This window comes from Prionailurus viverrinus, chromosome B3, assembly GCF_022837055.1.
Source record: "Prionailurus viverrinus isolate Anna chromosome B3, UM_Priviv_1.0, whole genome shotgun sequence".
Taxonomy (NCBI): Eukaryota; Metazoa; Chordata; class Mammalia; order Carnivora; family Felidae; genus Prionailurus; species Prionailurus viverrinus.
The window spans coordinates 30,519,773-30,542,047 of NC_062566.1; the positions used below are offsets into that span (position 1 = coordinate 30,519,773).

The following is a 22,275-nucleotide window of genomic DNA, read 5'->3' on the forward strand; positions in this document are numbered from 1 at the left end:
TGTTCGGACCTCAGAAGCCACCTCTGCACAGGCAGAGTGTGTGAAGTCCCAGACTCTGATGCACCTTGTCAAGACGTGCGGCCTGATGACGGGTCACAAGGGTGTTTAAAGCGGGCTGTGGGGGCCTCCGACGTGCGGGGGATCTCCAAGCATTTACACGCACGCTCCTGGCTTCTCTTTCTTGTCCTGGGGGCTGGTACCTCCCCGTCTCCTGACAGAATTGCTCTCTGTGTTTCACTTTTCAAATCCTGGATGTTGCTGGAGCCCAGAGGTACGTTCTGGTGTGAGCCCGAGTGCAAGAGAATTCAAGATATTTTCACCTCTGACTCCTGGCATTGGGGAGGAAAAGGGAGCCCTCTTCTCCCACAGGCCCGGAAGGGGTGGGCACCAGGTTTTTCCCGCCCGCGTGCCCACCAGAGAGGAGCAGTGAGTCTTTTCCTCCAGACTGGGTTCATTAACCCCAGGAACTTAGCGGTGGGAGAGAGAATTTCCTCATTTCATAAAAATTTAAACGAAGGTGCACAGGCATCCGGGTCCTACCTAGTTAGTTCCTCTCTCCTGCCCAGAGACAGTTAGTTATCTCTCTTCCTGGCAAGAGATAAGGCGCTGGAAGAAAACAGAAGCAGCTGATGTAGGAGGGGGAGTTGATTCGTCCTGTTGAGGGACGTGTTACCTTACGGGGACCTCATGTGATTAACCAGCGTTGACTCAACACTGCCCATGTGCCATGGGCTGCATATGGTCCCCTGGAGATGCTGAACAGAGGACACCCTCCTCCCGAGGCCCGTTGGGTGGGCCCATCACTGGGAAGGTGACCGGGCTACAGAGGTGTCACTGAGCCCAGTGCAAGCCTAGGACCTCAGGACCTCTCGGGGTCGGGGGGAGGGGGGGTCACCACTCAGAAAAGGCATGTTTCAGCCTTGAGGAAATTATGAGTCACCTAAGCACTGTGGACAGAAAAATCTCTGCTCTCTCCGGGGCCCGGCAGTGGCAGATTGGTCTAACCGAGGAAGATGCTGCTGGGAGGGGACATTCAGGCCGGCGGATGGCCAGTTTTGGGAAGCTCTCAGGGCGAGAGGTGGGACACAGTCATGGAGGGGAAGGGAAGGAGACGTCGCGGGCCTTCTGCTGTATCACTGATTTCTCCCCACAGCCTCGTGAGGCACAGCTGCAGTTACTTCCGTCTTACAGGTGGGAGAAATAAAGCCCAGAGAGGCACGCTGTGCATCCAAAGTCACACAGCCAGTAGCAAGACCCGACGCTTGTTGCTGGGCATGGCTGGTCGTATGGATGTGCTTGCTAATGAAGCCACCAGTTAGCATCATCTCTTAGGGATCAGCAGGGGAGAGCCGAGTCACGAGGCAACAATCTCTGGGTGGGCGAAAGCAGCCCCCACTTGGAGCTCCTAGGGAGAAGACCGTGCTGCCGACTTCCGGAGGTCCCTTAAGGCCTTGGCAGTTCAGAATCTCTGAGGCAGAATTTGGGGCTGCATTTCAGACCATAGCACGTCTGTGCTCACATCCAACTGTCCCACCTGAGGGGCCCTGCCAGCCTTCCCCCTCCGCACCCTTGGGGGAGCTGGTGCCCGGTGCTTCCCCACCTCTGCTCTGGCCCCAACCCGGACCCGCACGCCCCTGGAGCCCGGATAGATAGACGGCCCCCTATGCCTTCAAGCCAGCCTGTACTGGGCAGGTTAAAATGTTTCCTTTAAATCCACAAAAACGTATGATGAGCTAGACAGAGTATCTCAGTTGGTAAGAGGCTTCTCCCCTCAGGGAGCTCACAGTCTAGGGTGAGGGTGAGACAAATAACCAGGCAATCACAGTGGGACGAGTTGATGGATGGCAAAGTGAGGGTGCATTGATCCCAGCCTGAGGAATCGGAGAGGGCTTCCCCAGGGAAGAGGTATATAAATTGAGTCCGAAGGAGGAACAGCCAGAATTAGGACCCCCAGTGCCCTGTGGGCAGCCGGGGAACCAGGGCACCCAATGACACTGAGCCACCAGAAGAGCTGGTGGCTGGGATGCCAGCCTGGGGATTTCTACAGCCATTGATGGCTTTGTATCAGAAATGTCACATTAAAGCTGGGCAATCCAGAGCTCTGCCCTGGTCTTCTGGAATTGGAGCCTGGAGGGTTGGGGGGAGTCCAGGAAGCTGTGTTTTAAAGCAGTGGCTTGTTAGAGGCATCTGGGTGGCTCAGTCGGTGAAGTGTCCAACTTCAGCTCAGGTCGTGATCTCGCGGTCCGTGGGTTCGAGCCCCGCATCGGGCTCTGTGCTGACAGCTCGGAGCCTGGAGCCTGCTGCTTCCGATTCTGGGTCTCCCTCTCTCTCTGCCCCTCCCCCGCTCATGCTCTGTCTCTCTCTGTCTCTCACAAATGAATAAATGTGAAAAAAGATTTTAAAGCAGTGGATTGTCCACAGCGCCCACTTGGATAACACTGGGTTAGAAGGGGGACATGTTCCCCCTGGACCCAGCCCATGCCTGATACAATGGAAGCACTCAGTCGATAAAGAGGCAGAGGAAGGAAAAAATAAAATCAAATAATAAAATAAAATAAATAATGGAATTTAATTAAAACAGAAAACATATACTTTGCCTTCTTTCACTGTGAGTTTACAACCTCTCTGGAAAGATGAACCCCTCACCCCGCCTGGGAGGCCACAGGGACTCTGTCCCCATGAGGCCCTGTTAAACACGGACTGCCCGGATCAGACAGGCAGGGCTGGGGGAAGTCCTGGGAGGAGGACTGGGACAGAAGTGAGGCAGGGGGACAGGGCAAGCGAGCTCTCCATCACCCCATCAACCCCCGTTCAGCTACCATTTATCGAGTGCCTCCTGCGTGCCAGGCCGTGGGCTAGCTGCTGAGGACAGGAGAGAGAAATGGCCGTGGCCACCTGGGAAACAACTTCTCCGGAGGGAAGACAGAGACGTTCATAAGGGCCTCCCCCTTGGTGTGTTACCGCGAGAGCAGGCATCAGGATGGAGACGTGGAATTAGACAAGCCGGCCTCCGATCTCGGTTCCGTCACGGCCCAGCTGGGGGAAATGGGGTAGGTAGCTACCATCGCTCAGTGTCGGGTCCTCATCTGTCAAACGGGATCATCTTAGAACATGATGTAGAGTGTCTAAGGAGGTGGGGAGATGATGCATGTAATGCACTTGGCCCCGGATCTGGGAATCCCTCCGCAACACTACTGTATTGATTCTAACGAGCAGAAGAGAAAGTGAGGAACCGGTCAAGGCAGGGATCTGGGGCAGCGCTGCGTCGACGAGTGTCGGGGGGATGAAAACGAGTTCACCAGGCGGGTGAGGCTGGAGGGGCTTTGGAGACAGTGGGAACACGATGAGGTACGAAGGCTGCCTGAAGCCCAGGCTAGAGCATCGTCTTCCGGAATGTGGTCAGAGAACCTTGACCGCGGGGGCCGTGGCTCCAGGTGAGCAGAATGGGAAGGGAGTGGGAGATGAAGCCCTGTTGTGTGTGTGTGTGTGTGTGGGGGGGGGGGGGGGTAATGTGATATGATGGAGCTAACGGGAATGGCTCCGGGTGCCGATCATGCTCCCACCTCCGATGCTGCCCCTGCTGCAGACATGGCTAATCGATCACAGAACTCTTCCTTGCTGAGCCAGGCTGTGACTCTGGCATCATCAGTGAATGTTCCGGGCAGCCACTACCAGCCGATTGGCTCTCACCTGTAAGTTCAAGGCTATTTGCCATCCCCGAGAGAGGACTAGATCCCGGTCGGGCCAGAACCCGCTCGCACATCCCTGCCCCTGGCTGGGAGCCTTATGAAGCCTTTCCTGTCTCTGCCACACTGTGGTTTGGGCTGCAGCGGACTGGGAAGCCGTGGCCTTCCCTTCTCCCAGGCCAGCCTCTTCTGGTGCCAGGTCCTGACCGCAGGTCTGGGAGGCAGCTGGGACAGCCCTGCCATTCGAGGTTTGGCTGGCCCCGGCTGTATGCACCCCACCCTCCCCACAGCGAGGGCCGTAGCACCCCTGGCCAGCGTTTGACCGCGTGGGTGGGCAGGTCTCTGTGCTGGACCCCGCTTGCTCTCCACCTGTAAGCAGCAGCAGCTGAAGCCCAGGGCCGCCACCCTGGGCCCAGCGACAACGTTCAAAGCTTGCCCGAGATGCCTCTAGTTGGCGCAGAGCCTCACGATGCGTGTGTGAGTGAGGGATGCGGGCAGGGCGGGACTCGGTCCGAGACGGGCCGCCGTAGCAGGGGCCAGGAATAGCCCAGACGACACCACAGGGTACAGGCGTGCTTCATTTACGAAGCCCTGCGTTTGGAGAGGCAGGAGCGAGGAGCACAGGCTTGGTGGCCGGTTGGCCTGGAGTCAAAGCCTGGTTCCGCTGCTTACCAGCTCTACCACGTATCGTCTCTGTGGCTCCGTTTTCTCATCTGTAAAGTGGGGATAATAATAGAAATTCTGCAGGGACCGAATGACTCGAAGGAGAGCGCCGGCCCTTAGTAACCACGACGTAAAGATTAAATAGGGTATATTATGTATTTATAATACATGTGTGTGTGTGTATATATATATGTATTATAAATTATAAATATATGTATTATATATATACACACACACACGTATATATAATCCATTATAAGGAAAGAAGGACAGAATGGGTACACAGAGGGCATGTGAATAAGACGGAATGAATCTGGACTTACCTTTGCAGGACGGAGAAGCGACAGAAAGGAGTCACGACCATAGTGAAAATGAATGCCTCCCTCCCAGCTCTCAGGGGCTGGGACCCTCCTGCCCGTCCCGCCCCGCCACATTACCCCTGGACAATCCTTGCTTCTCCTCCACTGAAACGGGACCCCCTGCACCCCAAAGGCATGGAACCCCTGTGAATTCCCTCCAGGCTACTCCCTCCAGCCCAGTGAGATGGGAAATTAATCTCCCATAATCCTATATTTAATGTACAGGATTCCACTCCCTGGTGAGACGGTGAAATTAATCTGCCACTGATTTTTTGTTTGCCAACCTGGATTTCAGCATTTTTTTTAATGTTTATTTATTTTTGAGAGAGAGAGAGAGAGAGAGCGAGCGAGCATGAGTGGGGGAGGGCAGAGAGAGAGAGAGAGAGAGAGAGCGAGCATGAGTGGGGGAGGGCAGAGAGAGAGAGAGAGAGAGAGAGAGAGAGGAGAGAGACAGAACCCAAAGCAGGCTCCAGGCTCTGAGCTGTCAGCACAGAGCCCGACACAGGGCTGGAACTCACAAGTTGTGAGATCATGGCCTGAGCCGAAGTCGGTCGCCCAACTGACTGAGCCACCCAGGCGCCCCGAGTTTCAGCATTTTCGGCCCTGTTTTTCCGGTCATCTCCAGTCGAGGGAAACAAAGACCTAGTCTCTTCTCCCGCTTTGTTGACTCTTTGTCTTCCCAAAAATGAATCACACTGGAATTGCTCTACTGGTTCAGGAAGGAGGGCGAGAAGGAGGGTCCCTGTCTCTCCCAGAGGGCACGAGTTCCAGGCCGGACACCCCAGCCTCTCCCCAGCTTTCTGGGTGTGAGAGGATTAGGGGCCCCAGTGTCTGCTCGCTCAGGGGCTGTACATCAGCCACACACAGGATGGCTAACAGCGCCACTCGGGGAGAGGGAGGCCCCGAAGCTCGAGCGCCAGGTTCTGATGTGACATGAAGACCTGCGTCTGCTCTGCAGGGGGTGTGTGTGTGCCCTTGGGCGGGGGATCAGGACTGGGCCCTGCCTGCCTGTCAGCCTCTATTCCCAGAGCCTAAGGCTCCAGCCACTCAGCCACTGCCCCTCCCTGAGCTTGGCGGGTTCTGATCTGCTCTCTCGGCTTGGCCTCTGTTGCCCCTGCCTTGAGCTCTCTGTGCCTCCGTGAAAAAGAAATAACACGAACCCCTACCACACGGATGGGAATCGAGAGCTAAATGAGACCCTCACCGGAAGGTGAAAAGTACGTGACATTCACAAGTGCCCAATGTATATGGCAGCTAGTATCGTCGGCGACGGACTCAACTGGCCTTGCCTCTTGGACACCTTTCCAAACCCCCCACAGATAACGGCCCTGTCCTCTGGGCCCCCTTGGCACTTTGTCCGCACCTCTGCTCGCTGGGGGGTGGGGGGGCTAGCCTGAGCCTGAATGCTGACCCTCGCTGCTGGCCGCAGAGCCGGGGACTATAGTCTTTCTACGTTTCGCTTTAACTACAGAGTCAAAGTAATGGGGGTGATGATCTCATTGGGGTTGTTGGGGATTAAATGAAATGATGCTTATTAAGGGCTCAACACAGGCATGGCTTGGGGCGAGCCGTGAGTAAATGTCATGATGTGCTGTTATTATTAGTATCGTTATTGATCACGTGCTGTGAAGTCTGTCCTTCCCTAGCAAAAGCTGCCTAAAGGCGGAGACGGTCCTCGGTTTTTCTTAGGACCTGTGGTGCCCTTTCACTGGGCCTGACTCCAGAGAGGGGCCGGGGAGGCCCGGTGGAGGGAGGTGCTGGGTGCTTGCTTGTCTGGAGCACTGGCCCATCTCCCCACCCAGCGCTTGTGCCTCTGGGAGCTGCCTCCGGCGCCCTATCTGAGCGAGCACGCCTCCCCAGCCCTGCCCGCGTCACAGTCACAGATAGACTACCCATCGCCCTGCTGATGGTGATAACTATATCCCGTTCACCTCTGCCCTCCCCAGTGTCACTGTCCTATCAGCCCCAAGCCCCCGTCCTGGAGCGTCAAGAGCTAGGGGAGGCCTTGGAAACCATCTAGTCCCCACACTTCTGCGTGAGGAAACTGAGGACCAGAGAGGTCGTCCCTCCGGCCTGAGGCCACACAGCAAGTCAGATGCAGTGCTGGGATTGGATCCAGTCTCTCGACTCCCACTGGAGGCAAGACCCAGCCCTGTGCTACCTGTCATCACCTCACCAGAGCCACTGGCATCACGCTGTGGAAGAACAGGGACACTAGTGTTTGCTAAGTATCAACTGTGTGCCGGGCCCTGTGTAGCCTTTGCGTGTATGGGTTCAGTTGCTTCCCCCATCCCATCTGGAAGAGAGGTAATATACTCCCCATTTTACAGGTGGAGAGACCGAGGCTAAGAAAGGTGAAGTCACCGAGATCAAGTCCCAGTAGGGTGAGGACAAAGCCAGAATTCAAACTCAGACCTGCCTGACTCCAAGGCCCGGGCTCTTTCCGTCCTTCCTGCCGCCTCGCGCGGAGAGACGGATGTAGTCGGGCCCCGGCCCCGGGTGGGTGGGCAGGGGACTGCCACCCTGGCCTCTCCGTCCCTCCCTCTGCTGTGGGCAGACAGGGAGGACATGAGGACCTTCTAGTTACAGTGACTGAGGGTTCATGAACAGCCGGGGCTAGGCCGAGCTCGGGGTGGGGTGGGGGGGCTTCCGCGACCTCGGTGCCCCGGCTGGTGGCCCCTGCACCCGGACGGGCAGACTCCTGCCCCTGCCCGCGGGCGGGAGGGTGGGCCTGCAGTGGGCCGGGGGTGGGCCGGGACCGGTGGGGCAGCAGAGACCAGGGCTGTGCAGCTGCCAGGAGCCTCGGGCTGGTGGTGCCAGGAAAGGGCAGGAAGTGGTTTGTGGGGAGTGGAGACGAGGCCGAGGCTGTGCGATGTGGCTGTGCCTGAGGTTTCTTCTCTGGAAACCTGACTCATGTGGACGAGGACCAGGCTCCCCCTTCCCCAGGGGCCAGTTAGAGCAATTACAGGCCCTGGCCCGCCAGGGAAGAGAGGATATGCTCCGAGGGGGGGGGGGCCACATTGGGCCTCAGGAACCCGACGCGTCCCCAGGGGCGAGTGGTTGCACCGCCGGCCGGAGGGCGGAGGGCTTGTGGGAGGATGAGTCCACGCAGGCCAGGGCCAGGCTGAGCAGGGAGAGGAAACCACGCTGTGGGCTCCGCCTTCGGGGAGGGCTCCCCCGGGGTCTGCAGTCCTGGGTCAGAGCCCAGCTCGGTTCTGACTCACCGCGCGCACTTGGGCAAGGCCTTCTCTCTCTCCGGGCCTCACTTTCTTTCTTTATCTCTAAGATGAGGTTTCCAGGGCTCTAAGAATTATGACTCTCCCCCGCCCCCACCCAATCAAAGGAGCATACAAACCGCAAGGGAACAAAATAACAACACGGAAAACCACAGCTGGCAAGTCCTAACTGCTGGGGAGTAACTGCTGGGCCCGGCTCTGGGCCCTTCGCATGGTTTCCACAGTCCTTCCAACGGCCCTGATGTGCCCACTCCGCAGATTGGGCGACACACGAAAATATCCGTGGGGATCCGTGGGGGGGGGGGGGGGCACCCGAGCTCACATCCTGCAGGAAAGGGGAAACGCGGCTGCGAACCAAGGGTGCTACGGGGCCCCATCTGCCCCTCTGTCTCCTCCCTGGTGCCCTGGGAGCACTCCCTGGTGCCCTGGGAGCACTCCTCCCTGCACCGTCACCTCCTTAGCTGTAAGAGTCATGTTAAATGGGCAAGAAATTTCCTACCCTGGTTATTCTGGGGAAAAAGGCACGCTGGACCCTTCTGCGCAGATATCCTCGTTTTCTTGAGCGGTCTCTTACCACCACGCCCTCTCCCGCCCCCACCATCGAATCCCAGGGTGACAGACCCAAAGGGGGCCTCACAGACCAGAGTGAAGCTTGGGGGAGGGGGAGGGCTGTGTGTGCCCAGCTCTGAGAGCGTGGCTGTTGCTTCTGTCAGGTTCACGATCATCTGTGTGTTCTGCACGCAGCTTTATTTTTTTTTTAATTAAATTTTTTAATGTTTGTTTATCTTGGAGTGAGAGAGACAGAGCGTGAGCAGGGGAGGGGCAGAGAGGGAGGGAGACACTGAATCCGAAGCAGGCTCCAGGCTCCGAGCTGTCAGCCCAGAGCCCGACTCCGGGCTGGAACCCACGAACCGCGAGATCGCGACCTGAGCCGAAGTCGGACCCTCCACCGACGGAGCCACCCAGGCACTGCCCACATGCAGCTTTATGTGAAGAAAGCGTGGGGACGCCTGGGCAGTTCCGCCGGTTCAGCGTCTGACTCTTGACTTCGGCTCAGGTCGTGATCTCACGGTTTGTGAGTTCGAGCCCCGAGTCGGGCTCTGGGATGACAGTGTGGATCCAGCCTGCTCCCAAGAGGCCTTCTCTCCCTCTCCCCCTCCCTCTGCCCCTCCCTTGCTTGCTCACTCTCTCTTTCTGTCTCTCAAAATAAGTAAAATTAAGGAAAAGAAAGCATTGTCCGGCACAAAATAAATTCAAGTATCCTTGAGAGACTTCAACCCTCCCATTTAATGAACAGTGACACTGAGGACAATGACTTGCCTCGCAGATGATGGCAGAGCTGGGACGAGAACTCAGGCGGCCTAACTCTTGGCTCTGTGCTCGGCACCTTCCAGAGTCGTGGCCAGGCCTGGCCCTGGAGTCGGACCAGGAATTGCCTGCCTTGGGCAAGGATTGAAGCTCCTTGGCTGTCCGACAGAAATTCCAAGCAAGGCCTTTTGGATTTTGTGAGGCGGGGCATGGCTAAGAAAATCCGGTGAAGCCCCGCCTGTGTTCCACGCACAGCTTTATCGCCATATAACATTGCGTAAGTTTAAGATGCAGAACGTGATGATTTGATACGTGTATGTATTGCGAAATGTTTCCTAGAATCAGGTTAGCGAACACATCCTTCACCTCCCCTGATTACCATTTTGAGAGAGAGAGAGAGACAGACAGCACATGAGCAGGGGAGGGGCAGAGAGAAGGGGAGACACAGAACCCGATGCAGGCTCCAGGCTCCGGGCTGTCAGCACAGAGCCCGACGCGGGGCTCGAACTCACGAACCGCGAGATCGTGACCTGAGCCGAAGTCGGACGCCCAACCGACGGAGCCACCCAGAGCCCCTGGTGACCATCAGTCTGCTCCCTGTTTCTATGGGTTTGATGTTTCCAGATTCCACGTGTAAGGGAGATCACGTGGTGTTTGCCCTTCTCTGTCTGACTCATTTCACTTTGCATAATGCCCTCGAGGTCCGTCCAAGTTGTTGCCGGATTTCCTTCTTTTTTATGGCCAAGTAGTACTCCATTATGTACCTAGACCATGTTTTCTTTATCCACCCAGCCACTAATGGACACCAGCTTGCATTTTCCTCTTGGAGAACATTGAGCGATTCTGGCCAGAAATGGCAGAGCTCAGCGATGAGAAAATGCCAGCCAAAGACTTAGCAAGAGTGTCTGCACAACGTAGGTGCTCACAACTGCTAACGAGGCCTGAAATGGCTGTTTGCCTGCTCCGAGTCACCTACCCATTATCTGACTCATGGAGAAGAATCCGAGGAGGAAGACGTGTCTCAGTCAGGAGGGAAGGCCAGCATTTCCATCTGGGGGTGGGAACCAGGGTATTCGTCCCTCTCCTCTGACCTCTCACAGCACGGACCTGACTATCGTGGGGCGCGCTGGTTTAGGGTACAAAGACCCCTGATTCCAGACCAGTGGTCCGGGGTCCTAACTTTCATGTGTCACCAGCCTCCCTCGGGCCTCAGTTTCCTCCTCTGTGAAAGGGAGAGGTGGGACCAGAGGGTACCCCTCACTTGGGCAGCTTTCAAGCAGTCCTGAGGCCCAGGCGTGACCCAGGTCGGCTGAACTTCTGTGGGTGCCATTTGGGCCTCTGTGGTTTTGGTCGTGATGCCGAGTGAAGGGTGGGAGCCCCCGGATGGCTCTGGGGTCCCCAGTGGACGGAACGTAGCAGAGCTGTATGGGGGAGGGGGGGCCAATCAACTGCCGTGAGCAGGGCTTTGCATATCCTCTTAGCATGCGTGTGGGTGAGTAACAGCCCTGACTGAGCATCTGTCTCAGCCGGGAGCTGTCTCCCAGCATGGGGGGCTGTTCCTCTCTTACCATTAACAGGTGACAGGCGGCGGGCTCCTGGATGCTTGCAGAGAGGAGGCTACGCGGGCCGAGAACCCCGGAAACGTCATTCTTTTCTCCACGGGGAAGCTGGGCCACACTGATTTGAACGCTGCTGGCAGGGAGCTCCCAGCTCTCGAGGCAAACTCTTCCCTTTGGGTGCGAGCCGGGCCATCCAAAGACTTGGGGACTCCTCTCTGGACGGGGATCCCAGCGAGCAGTTTGGGCTGGGGATACAGCAGTTGCCCATCGAGGGAGGGCCGGCATCCAAGGTCAGACTCCCAGGATCCGCTTTGGGTTGTGCTACCTCAGGGCCTCAGCGATTCCATCTGTAAAATGGGCCGCGAAACCACAGCCAATGTGGTGCTAGGGAGCTGCTGTGGGGATTGATAAAGAGACCTTTGGAGAGAGGGCCAGTCGGCACCAGGATTTAAAGCTTCGGGGAGGGGCGCCTGGGTGGCGCAGTCGGTTAAGCGTCCGGCTTCAGCCAGGTCACGATCTCGCGGTCCAGGAGTTCGAGCCCCGCGTCGGGCTCTGGGCTGACGGCTCAGAGCCTGGAGCCTGTTTCCGATTCTGTGTCTCCCTCTCTCTCTCTGCCCCTCCCCCGTTCATGCTCTGTCTCTCTCTGTCCCCCCCCAAAAATAAATAAACGTTGAAAAAAAAATTTAAAGCTTCGGGGAGAAAGACAGGAGGGGACTAAAAGCTGAGGGGGCAAGGGTCCGGTGATGGTGATGTGGAGTAGGAAGGGCTGAACTCAGGGAGCCTTCCTACAAGAGAACAAAGCATCACCACACAGACTCACCCATGGGGTTCAGATGTATATAGGTGAATATTTTTCAGCAGGGGATCCCTTCTTAAAAAACAAGAATTTCACAGGAGCCCTGTTTACAGAATAAGGATAATGGAATCTGTGGCTGACATGAGGGACAGGTTCCTGGAGTTGCCCCCCGGAGAGGCGCCCCCCTCGCCACCCTCACGATGACCTGATCTGGGGGTAAGTTTGAAAACCACTGACCTGGAAAGACCGGCTTTCCCTCTGAGGTTCAGCTCAGGGGAAATTAGTATAGAATTCCCCCGGGAGAACAGGGTTGGGGGTGGGGCTGTTGGACATCAGGAAGCATTTGCCGGCAGCAGGGGGGTGGTAGGGCTGTGTCTTGGGGGGCTGGTATCTTCAGCCTTCGGCCCGAGGGGTGAACAAGGGCCCAGAAGCCTCCTGCTTCTAGGGGACGGCCAGCGGGAGGCCTTTCCTGTTCTGGTTCTCAGGCCCATGTGGAAGGGGGAGGCTTTTCTCAGGAAGGCTGGCCACTGGCCACTTGGCTGGGTACCCCCCCTCCCCCCCGCCGCCTCCCGGGTGGGGAGGGCTGGGGAGGTTGAGGTGGGAAAGAAAAAACAGCAAAGTGGCTTCCTTCCTCTTCCCTTTGTTAATCTGACTGCTGCAGATGAGCAGGGACAAGGCAGTCGGAAGACAGGGGGGTGAGGAAAACAGGCAGAGGGAGGAGGAAAGGAACAGAAGTCCGAGGTAGGGGTGGAAACCCAGGTGTGAGTGTCTGAGGAGGCAGAGCTGGGAGGAACATAGTTAGAATACAGCCAGAGAGGGGCGCCTGGGTGGCTCAGTCGGTTGAGCGTCCGACTTCGGCTCAGGTCATGATCTCACGGTTCGTGGGTTCGAGCCCCGCATCGGGCTCTGTGCTGATGGCTCAGAGCCTGGAGCCTGCTTCGGGCTCTATGTCTCTCTCTCTCTCTCTCTGCTCCTCCGCCACTCATACTCTGACACTCTCTCTCTCTCAAAAATAAATACACATTAAAAAAAAATTTTAGAATACGGCCAGAGACCACCGCTACCCCCTACCCACCCCCCCCACCCGCTTGCAACCCGCATGCAAATCATATAGCATGCATCCCTGCTGGCCCTCCCTACTCAGCAGCTTCCCCTTCAGCCTATTCCCCCACATGCTTGTCAAAATAATCCCCCAGGAAAGAAACACACCAGCACCTCGCTCCCCTGCTCAGCGCCTGCAGGGACTCCCCTCTCCCTGCCTGGGTCTCCTGCTTCATGCCTCCCAGGTGCCAGGCTGGTCCCGGGGCCCCCTAAACCAGCTGCCATCCTCTCCCATCCCAGAGTGACGGCTAGTCTAGGATTGCCAGATAAAATACAGGACACCCAGTTCAATTTGAATTTCAGACCAACAGTGAAGGCTTTTTTAGTGTAAGTGTGTCCCAAATAGTGCACTCATTTTTTTTTTAATTTTTTTTTTAATGCTTATTTATTTTTGAGACAGAGAGAGACAGAGCATGAACGGGGGAGGGTCAGAGAGAGAGTGGGAGACACAGAATCGGAAACAGGCTCCAGGCTCTGAGCGGTCAGCACAGAGCCCGACGCGGGGCTCGAACTCACGAACCGTGAGATCATGACCTGAGCCAAAGTCGGACCCTTAACCGACTGAGCCACTCAGGCGCCCCAACGCATTTATTTTACTACGCTTATGTTATTTTAAATAAATCCACTTTTTTTTTTTTTTTTTTTAAATTTTTTTTTTCAACGTTTATTTATTTTTGGGACAGAGAGACAGAGCATGAACGGGGGAGGGGCAGAGAGAGAGGGAGACACAGAATCGGAAACAGGCTCCAGGCTCCGAGCCATCAGCCCAGAGCCCGACGCGGGGCTCGAACTCCCGGACCGCGAGATCGTGACCTGGCTGAAGTCGGACGCTCAACCGACTGCGCCACCCAGGCGCCCCATAAATCCACTTTTTAAGTGGGGTGTCCTAGAGGCTAGGTTTTCCTATGGCTTTCTCGCCTTTAGTGACCTGGAGAGTGGAGATGTTAGGAAAATTAGAGAGGACAGCCTCTTAAGTCAGAAAATCTGGGTTCAGGTATAAGGTCTGCCATTGATTCCCTAACTGACTGGACTCGGGAATTTCTTTCACTGCTCTGGCCTCAGTTTATTTATCTGTAGAAAGGGCTAAAACTCTATTTGCCTGTCAGGTGGCCTGGGATATACGATTCATGAGCACACCCCAAGAGCTAGCCGCATGAGGTTCCAAAGCCACTTGGCCTGGAAGGCTGAGAGGTACGGCCCAACCCTTAAGCTCTGTGCAGGTGAGAACTTGGCCTGGTCTATGGCACCGCAGTCAGTGTCAAACCTCTTGACCTCTTCCGCCCCCTTGGCTGGCCATGCAGTTCAAGGTTATGGTCACCAGGGGTCAGGCTTGCACGTTGATGGCTAAGTTCTGCCTTACGTGCTGCTCCTGGGGGGGCCTCCGGCGTGGGAGCTAGAGGGCCACATGTTTCATGTGGCTCCTGGGCTGGGGGGTCTGTGACCTGTAGATCTGAAAGGTGAACTGCTGTCTTCTCCTGTATTTACATTCTGCTTGGTACCTCCTGGAGGGCTCCTCACATCTTTGGCCCTCACCGGGAGACCCCATGGAGGAAGCTAGTTCATGGGGCTGGAGTCTGGAGAGAATTCTGAGCAGGGAATTTGGAGAGCGTTTGGGTCCTTGTTCTAAGTCTGCCTCTTATTAGCGTCCTTGTGGATTATACAGCCTCCTGAGCCCCGGGTTTCTTCAGTAGAATGAGGTCCCAATGCCTCTCTTGCAGCGATGTGTCAAGATCTGGAGAGCTGAGGTGTGGCTATGGGGCAGGGGTGGTGTCTCTAGGCCAGCGCAGCCCGTGTCTGGAATGGCTTATGTTGAAGGTGGAGACATAACAGAAAGACAGGAAAAGAATCCAGTACAAGGACCGTCAGGAGGCGCCACCGGACCCTTTGCCAAGTCCTGGAAGCAAGCGCCGAGCTCCGAGGAGGGAGGGGGTGCTGTAAACCCACAAGAGGGCGGTGCCCTGGCTTGATCCTTCATAGCCGGGGGAACAAACTCAGGTCTCATCGGGCAGGTGGCTCAGCTGGGCTTTGCGGCCTTTGGAAACGAGCACTAGATCAGGCACCCAGTGCAGGTGCACGGAGATGAGCCAGGCCACAGCCTGCGGGCTGTTGGGCCTCTGGGATTTCAGGTTCCATTCAGTAGTATTTCCTGAGCACCTGCTCTGGCTGCGGGAGCTTATGCTCTAGAAGTAGACACAGATGCTTCCCGCGTGGCAAGATGGCTCCCATCTTTGGTCCAGGCACCAGCCCCAGCCCCCAGAGAAGGCTTTCCCGCTCATGATCGCCCAGCCTCCTCCAAGAACCCCCCACACCCGCCTTTATATCGCAGAGGGCGGAAGATGCATGGCCTGGGGGTCCCTGGCAGAGTTGGCGTCCTTGACCGGCACCCACCCTTGCCTATGAATAGTCTAGCCCTCCTCCTGGCCCCAGCCCTGCTACGTCTCAGCAGGTGGCCAGCCATGCGCCCCGGGGCTGTTCTCTGGCCCCGGTTCTCTGGTGCGGCTGGTGGTTCCCGAAAGCCGAAAGCCCGAGTCCTCTCCCTCGTGCCTGTTCTCAGGGCGGGTCCCCATGGCCCTGATGGATTGCCCTCTCACCCCCATTGGGTTGCTGCGGTTTCCTCATCAGCAGAAATGACTCCTCACCTACAGTTGTGTCAGTCTTTCCACAGATGGAGTGAGTCACGTTGCAAGATGTGGTCACAGGCGGCGCCCTGTGCTCCAGTTAGGGGCCAGCTGGGCCAGGCCGGGCTGGGGTTTGGGGCTGACCGTGCTCTGACTTGGACTTGGGCGAGGGAAGCAGAGGCCACCGGGGGAGCGCCAGCGGTGGGGGAGGACCGGCGAGAGAGGTCACGGGGCTTGTCCACACAGGCAGGGCAGGGGACTGAAGCAAGGGTCCGGTGACTGTGGCCGCGACCACACTGGGGAACCATACGGCTTACTCACCCCCGGCCCGACCACAACACCCAGAGGAAGAGGGATGAAGGGACCGAGCAGGTGCCCCCTCTAACGCGCTGCAGTGGCGTGGCGGGGAGCCAGGGACATGAGCCTGTTTGCTTCTTCCTCTTCCTCTAGTTGGAACTCCCTGGCCTGCTTCCCCTTCAGCTGACACGCAGTGGCCATGGGCTCAGAGCTCCCAGCCTCAAGACCGATTTCTTCTCTCCACTCCACAGGCCCGGCCTATAACTGCCCTCAGGTCGGGACTGTCTCCAGGAAGAGGTGAAGACTCCAGCCAGCTGGGTTTTTATTCTTCTTCTCAGAGGCAGGAAGGGGCGACCTTTCCCCCTCCCCGGGCAGCAAGAGCCATTCTGCCCATTTCTCAGGTGGAGAGGGTGAGGTCCCAAGGGAACGTGGCCAACACCTTGCGTCCCTCCTGCCTTTCTGAATCCCACGGCACAGCTTGGCGCACTGCGTCGGAGTCCCAGGCTCTGTTGGCATGTGCCAGCCAGGCGAGGGCAGGAGCGAGGGGCAGTGTCTTCTCTGCAGGGGGGAGGGTAAATGCAGCGGCTCCGAGGTGGCCCGGCGAGGGCCCTGGCATAGGACTGGGGTTTCAACCCCACCAGCGACAAGAAGAGAAACGGGCCATGGTGTTTGGAGGTGGCCCCGGAACAGAGCAGCCCCAAACCTGGGGCCGACACAGACAAGACCATTCCTGGAGCGTCCCTAGATGCGTGTGGCTTTGCCTGAGTGACGAACTTGTGCAATCCCCTGAAATCTGGGGGGGGGGGGGGGGGGGCGGTTGTTACTGCAGCATGATCCTACCTGTCCTGACTATACCAATGCCAAGCCGAGGAGATTGGCCTTGATCCTACAGGCCTGGGAAATGAATAGAGTCTTAGAGGGGCAGCTCCCGCATCCAGCGCGGAGGTAAAGGAGGCGATCTGTCTTGCCTCTGGCTTGTCTTTTTTTTCACCATTGAGTACACCCGGGGCCTAGAACAGTGCCTGGTACGTGGTCAGGGCTCATTAAGAAGTTGTCTTCTCCCCATCTGCCTCCGGTTTCCCTCCTTCCCAGCGTATTCTTCCTGCAAACTCCCTCCGCCGTGCCTTCATTTTGTTCTGGATCCCAGACACTGTGCTTTGCACGCGTGGTCCTGCTTTTCTGTTCGCCTTAACAGAGAGGCACTAATCCCATATTACAGAGGAAAAGTGTGAGCCCTAGAATCTTTCCCCTTTCCGCCCCCGGGTACCCTTCCTTTATTTTATTCATCTGCATTGAGTACCCACCGGGGGCCAGTGGGCAGTGCCGGAGAGAAAGGTGGGAAGCATCTAAATATAAAGAGTCATGGTTCCTGCCTGGTGGGGGTCACTTATCAGACGAGTGGATAGATGCCATTCACCGTGGTTCTTCACCAGAAATAGGCACAGGAACATGAAATGAGTAAGGAAGGGGCGCCTGGGTGGCTCCGTCGCTTGAGCGTCCGACTTCGGCTCAGGTCACGATCTCGCGGTTCACGAGTTCGAGCCCCGCGTCGGGCTCCGTGCTGACCGCTCGGAGCCTGGAGCCCGTTTCGGATTCTGTGTCTCCTCCTCTCTCTCCCTGCCCCTCCCCCGCTCATACTCGGTCTCTCTCTCTCTCTCTCTCTCTCGAAAATAAAAGAAAGAAAAACCTTTAAGAACATTAAGAAAAATAAAGAAAACAAGTAAGAAAGACTGCCGAGAGGCCAGGCAGGAAGAACAGGGGGGCCTAACCTGTGACATTGCAAAACACTTAGAAGGCTGCAGACAGCAAGGACATTTTATCTTCAAAGCCAACTGTGCTGAATCGGTGGCGGCCGCTTGGAGCACTGCGCTAAGAGGGATGTTGAGGCTGCATCTGGTTTTCTAGCAAAGAATGCTGTGAGCCGTGGGTGACGCCTGCCCTAGATCTGGGACCCGGGGGTGACAGCCAGCACGGCCTGTATCTTCCAGCTTCGCTTCGGAACCAAGGAACAATGGGAAGATTTGGAGGACAGTGGCCGGGAGAGCACATTAGACAGAGATTATCCATACCTCGCCGGACGTCATAGAACAAATACACGGAAGACGGGTGATATGAACTCAGGTCTTTCTGACAACAAAGCCCGCGTTCCTAAAACGTCCCCGCCTTCTGACAGGACGATTGCTTTGCAAGCCCACGTCGATGCGGAAGCTCCCTGTTAGTTTCTGTCAATGCTCTTGCTTCTCACTGCCTCTTGTTTTCACCTCTTCCTCACCCTTGTCGCCTCCTCCTACCTTGTGCACATCCTCGCTATCTCATGCCTACACCGTCTCCCCTGTCACCTGCCCGAGCAGGGACTCCCAGCCCGAGGGCTGTGGCTCGCCGGTGTGCCAGGAACCCTTGTCAGCTGGGACATCAAGCCTCAATCAGTGAGAAAAGCTTCTTCGTTAATTCATTTTTTTTTTTTTTGGAGGCTGCCACTAACAGGAGGGTGTCTGCAGACAGGACACTGAGTGGAGTGAGGGACACTGTGGCCGAACATTGGGAGACTACCAAAGAAAGATGGCGGGGAGGCTCAGTTCCTCATGATGACTCCGGGCTCAGGCTGAGAGGGCGGCCACCCCCTCGAGCCTGGCCAGTCCCCCGCCAGAAGGAAAACGAGCTGTGGTGTATCTCGCACCTGCCCGGGCTAGAAGTGACTTCCGCTGGTTCCGCTCACAGTGCATTGGCTGGAATTAGTCACACGGCCTCGCCAACCAGCAGGCGTCTGGCAGAAAGGCGGGGGAGCTAGAACAACGTGCGGAGCGGCCCCCCTGAGGTCCCCAGTATACCTCCCGCCTGGCAGAGAGCCTAGACGGGAACACTTTTTTGATGAAATAGTTTCCAGCCCAACCAGTGTCCCCAGAGTAGCGCTTGCCAAGGCACCGATGACCTTTGTATCGCTACCAGCGGTGGACGCTTTTCAGTCCTTGTCTCCCTTGACCTTGTGTGTAACACCTCGCTTTCCTTCTTAATACAGGTCTCTTGGCTTCCTTCTGAGCTCCGTGACCATATGTCACGCTGTCTACTTGGCGTCTTCTTGAGAATCTTCAACGTTACCTGAAACTTAATATGCTGAAGACCAAAGGGTCTTCCTCCCTCCACCCCTGGTCCCTAAGGCGGCCCCTCCCCGCCAGGGCTCCTCAGCTCACTAGATGGCAATGCCATCCACCTGCTTACACAAGCCAGTGTCATCCTTGGCCCTTCCCTCTCTCTCCCACACCATTTCATGTTAACCCCCTCACTCAGCCCTGACAATTTTACTTCTTCGGCATCTCTCCACTCCATCCGCCCTCTCTCTCCTGCTCCATCACTAGTCCGTGTGGCCTCGGTGTCCCATCTGGTTGCTGTGAGGTCCCCCGGTGACCTCCGTGCCCATCGAACCCCACCCAGATGTTCTTCATGCTGCACTCGGAGGGATCCTTTCAAGATGCAAATTTGGTCACACATTCCCTCTCCCCATTCAATAGCCCCGCCATCGCTCTTGGGAAAAGGATGAAATCCTGGTCTCTGCTTGCTTCTCATCCCATCTCACTCCTGGCACAGCGCCTAGCACACAGTAGGCACTTGGTAAGTATTTTTTTGATTGGAATAAGAGAAAGTGGCTATCGGTTCTGTGGTGTTAGTTAGATCATTTTACTATTTTTACTATTAAGAGGTAGCCCGGTATGGCTTTCCCTGAATACTGAGGCTGGTTCAGGATCCCTTGGAAGGACCAACGGGCACTCATAGGGGGCCACTGTTGAATTCCGGGCAGTTGGTGCCGGGGCCTGGGGGGTGATGGGGTGATCCTCTCATGTAGCCTCTGTCCAGGATCGGAACCCAGGCACTCTGAGCTGAGAACCAAGCTCCTCGTGTTTATGCTGTTCTGCCCACTCCCTGCACTTGGCACAGAGGAGGTGACAACATGGTGGCCTGTGGATGGAACCCAGCAGAAGCAGGGGGGAAGGCTGCTAGCTGGGGGGTGAGTCAGCCCTCTCCCTGTGGTCTGAGGCTGTCATCAGGAACCGCGACAGTCATTTCTTTCTTTGTGGCTTTGAGGTCTGGGGGCAGAGGGTGTGGGCTCCTGAGACCCCTCGGGCTGCCATGGAGAGCTCAGTGTGTTGGGACCCAGGGGATACAGGAGGGACTCTGGGGAGTCCCTGGGGGAGCTGTCCCCCCCCCCCCCACTGGCTGTGGACCTCTAGGACAGTGAGGGCTCCAAGTGTGCAGAGGGTCGAATTTCATCTTAACTCCCAAGGAGGCTCCTGCCCCTGTTCTCCAGCTTACAGATTAGGAAACTGAAGCATGGAGAATTTAAGGGACCGGCCCAAGTCCCCGTGGATGTTCAGTGACACCGCCGGACTTGGTGCCAGGCCTGCCTGGTCCCCGAAGCCGCCCTCTCTCCCCGGTCCCATGCCAGCCCCTCTGGGGGCAGCACTGCCTCTCTTCTGAGGGGCCAAGAGGAAGAGAAAGTGAGGGCGGAGCGGGGAGTTGGGTCCTGGCAGGAAGGGGATTTGCCCCAAGGGTTCAGATGAGGGAACTGAGGACAGAGGTTTCTCACGGAGGGGTGAGGGGTTGTGCGGGACGGAGGGACCCGTGAGACGGGCTGAGGCACCCCAAGACTAGCTGGGGTGGGAGCTGGGCTGGAGGGGTGGGGGGGGGCAGTGTTGTGGGGACCTGCTGAGAACCGGACCCTGGAGGAGACGCTGTGGTCATGGAGGATGTGGGGACCGCTGGCGGCACACCCCTGCCCGTCTCCACCGCCGGCTCCTCTCCTGCGGGCCTCCCCTGGACTGAGCCCCAGCGGGACAAGCAGGCAAAGGAGGCTGGGGAGGATGCTGTCCTAGGGGCCAGTCCCCTGGGGATGCAGACTAGCTACCATGGGGACCCAGGGGAGGCCTGTGGGGCTGCAGGTGTGAAGACGCAGGGCCCAGAGGCTGGGGGGCAGTGAGTCAATGTGCACAGTGTCTCCCTTTGTCCCCGCCCACCCCAAATGCAGGGAACAGTCAGCCGGCCTGCCTTCTCCCCCAAACATGGCAGTGCTTGCCCCCAGAGCCTCCTTCTGGCCCTTCCCATGTCTGTTTCTTGTCGGGGGTGGGGGGGCTTTCCCAAGACTGGGGTAAAAATCCGGCATCACCCTGGGGGTGACTGTCCCCCGGGGATCGACTGTCCCCGGCTGAGGCTGGGTCCTTAGCTCCTTTCTCAATCTCTCTCTCTCTCTCTCTCTCTCTCTCTCTCTCTCCCCCTCCTTCCCTCCACCCCCACTCCTACCTGAGGTTGACAGCCGGCAGGTAGGCCTCCCTGGGGTCTCTCTGGCTGGGGGTCCCCCTCCCACCTGACTGGGGCTGTCTACAGGGCCCGCAGGGCTGAGCGACTGACTAGCCAGGCCTGGAAGCCATCTTGACTGCAGCCTCCCCATGGCAGACACTCCCCGGGGCTCAGGGAGGGCCATCCTCGGGCAGCAGCTCCCGGAAGTGAAACCACCTGCTCAGCACTTGGGGGAAAGGGGCTGGAGGGCTGGGCCTGGCCGGCTGAGCGGCCCGGAGGAGGGAGAGGCCTTCTGGCCCCCGGGGAGAGCCTGGCCTCCTCTGTCCCGGAGGCAGTTAACCGCCTCTCGGGACACTCCCTCCGTCTCCCCCCAGGGCTGCTCCTCTGTGAGGGCATTAAATATTTATGAATCAGCGCATTTCCGATGTTTTCTGAGCAATACGTTTGCGTGATGTGGGTGTTGGTGAGCGAGGCCCCCGCCAGGACCGGCTGGCCTGTGAATCCCACTTGTCACCCCCTCTTCCCACACCACGCGCCACAACCTGGGGGTGGAGAGAGGCCCAGTCTGAGTGGTGATAAAGTGCTGGGGTGGGAGGGACCCCAGGAGGGTGGGCAGGGCCGTCATGGGGCTGGGGAGGGGGCCGGGAAAGACTTCAACAGCCCCAACCAAGGAGCCTCGGGGTAAGCGAATCCTAGCCCCGAATCAGCTTCTCAAGCGGATGCTTTCGTGGGTACCGAGGGCGCTCTATGGGGCAGAGAGGCCCGTAGCTGCGTGCCAGACCTCGCCTGGGCTGCTGTGCTGAGGTCCTGGGGGTGTCACCACGGGCTGGCTGAGGGGGACAGGGTCCTGGAGGTTTCCTCCTGCCTCCCTCCTCATGATGGAGGAAGCAATATAAAGAGCAGGCCTGGCTTCTTCCTCTGCTCATTTCCACTCAGCAGAAAGTGAGCGACGGCCCCTGAAACCCCCACTTCCTCATTCGCAGAATGGAGGTCGGACACGGTGGCAGAGATTCTCATGCTCTGAGGTGGTGTTGGGTCGAGCGCCCCAGGGATCCCCGGACGCTGCCCTTGCTTCCCCATGAGTTCCCCGAGGGCTTTTTGTGGCAAAAGAGCAGACGTTACAGAGCTGGAAGCATGGTGCCCGCCCACACTGCGGGGCTTGGGACACCTCTGCCCTTACCCTACACTGGGGCCCGGATCTCAGTCCTGCTGTGTCCCGTAAGGGGGTGGGAACAGTTGAGGGAGGGCCAGACGGGGGTGGGGGGAGGGCGCCTGTCCCCAGACTCAGTGCCCAGGCCAGCCAGAGGCCTTCTGGGCCAGGGCAGAGGGTCTGGCCCAGCTGACGCTGCAAGGGGTTGGAGGGAGA

The 22,275-nt window shown here is 57.6% G+C and overlaps 1 long non-coding RNA gene across 12 annotated transcripts; it reads left to right on the top strand.

The window, feature by feature from the left end:
* Positions 1–6,644: 6,644 nt before the first annotated feature.
* Positions 6,645–21,321, top strand: LOC125168978 (uncharacterized). Of its 12 annotated transcripts, none has more exons than XR_007153370.1 (6): positions 6,645–7,092; positions 9,272–9,529; positions 10,045–11,101; positions 11,721–11,823; positions 17,612–19,229; positions 19,473–20,900. It is a non-coding gene; the product is annotated as an uncharacterized LOC125168978 (long non-coding RNA). The 12 variants fall into 12 exon arrangements; XR_007153367.1 differs by having other exon boundaries at positions 9,339–9,529; XR_007153372.1 differs by lacking the exon at positions 6,645–7,092 and adding an exon at positions 20,926–21,321 and having other exon boundaries at positions 8,908–9,529; positions 19,473–19,623.
* Positions 21,322–22,275: the final 954 nt, after the last annotated feature.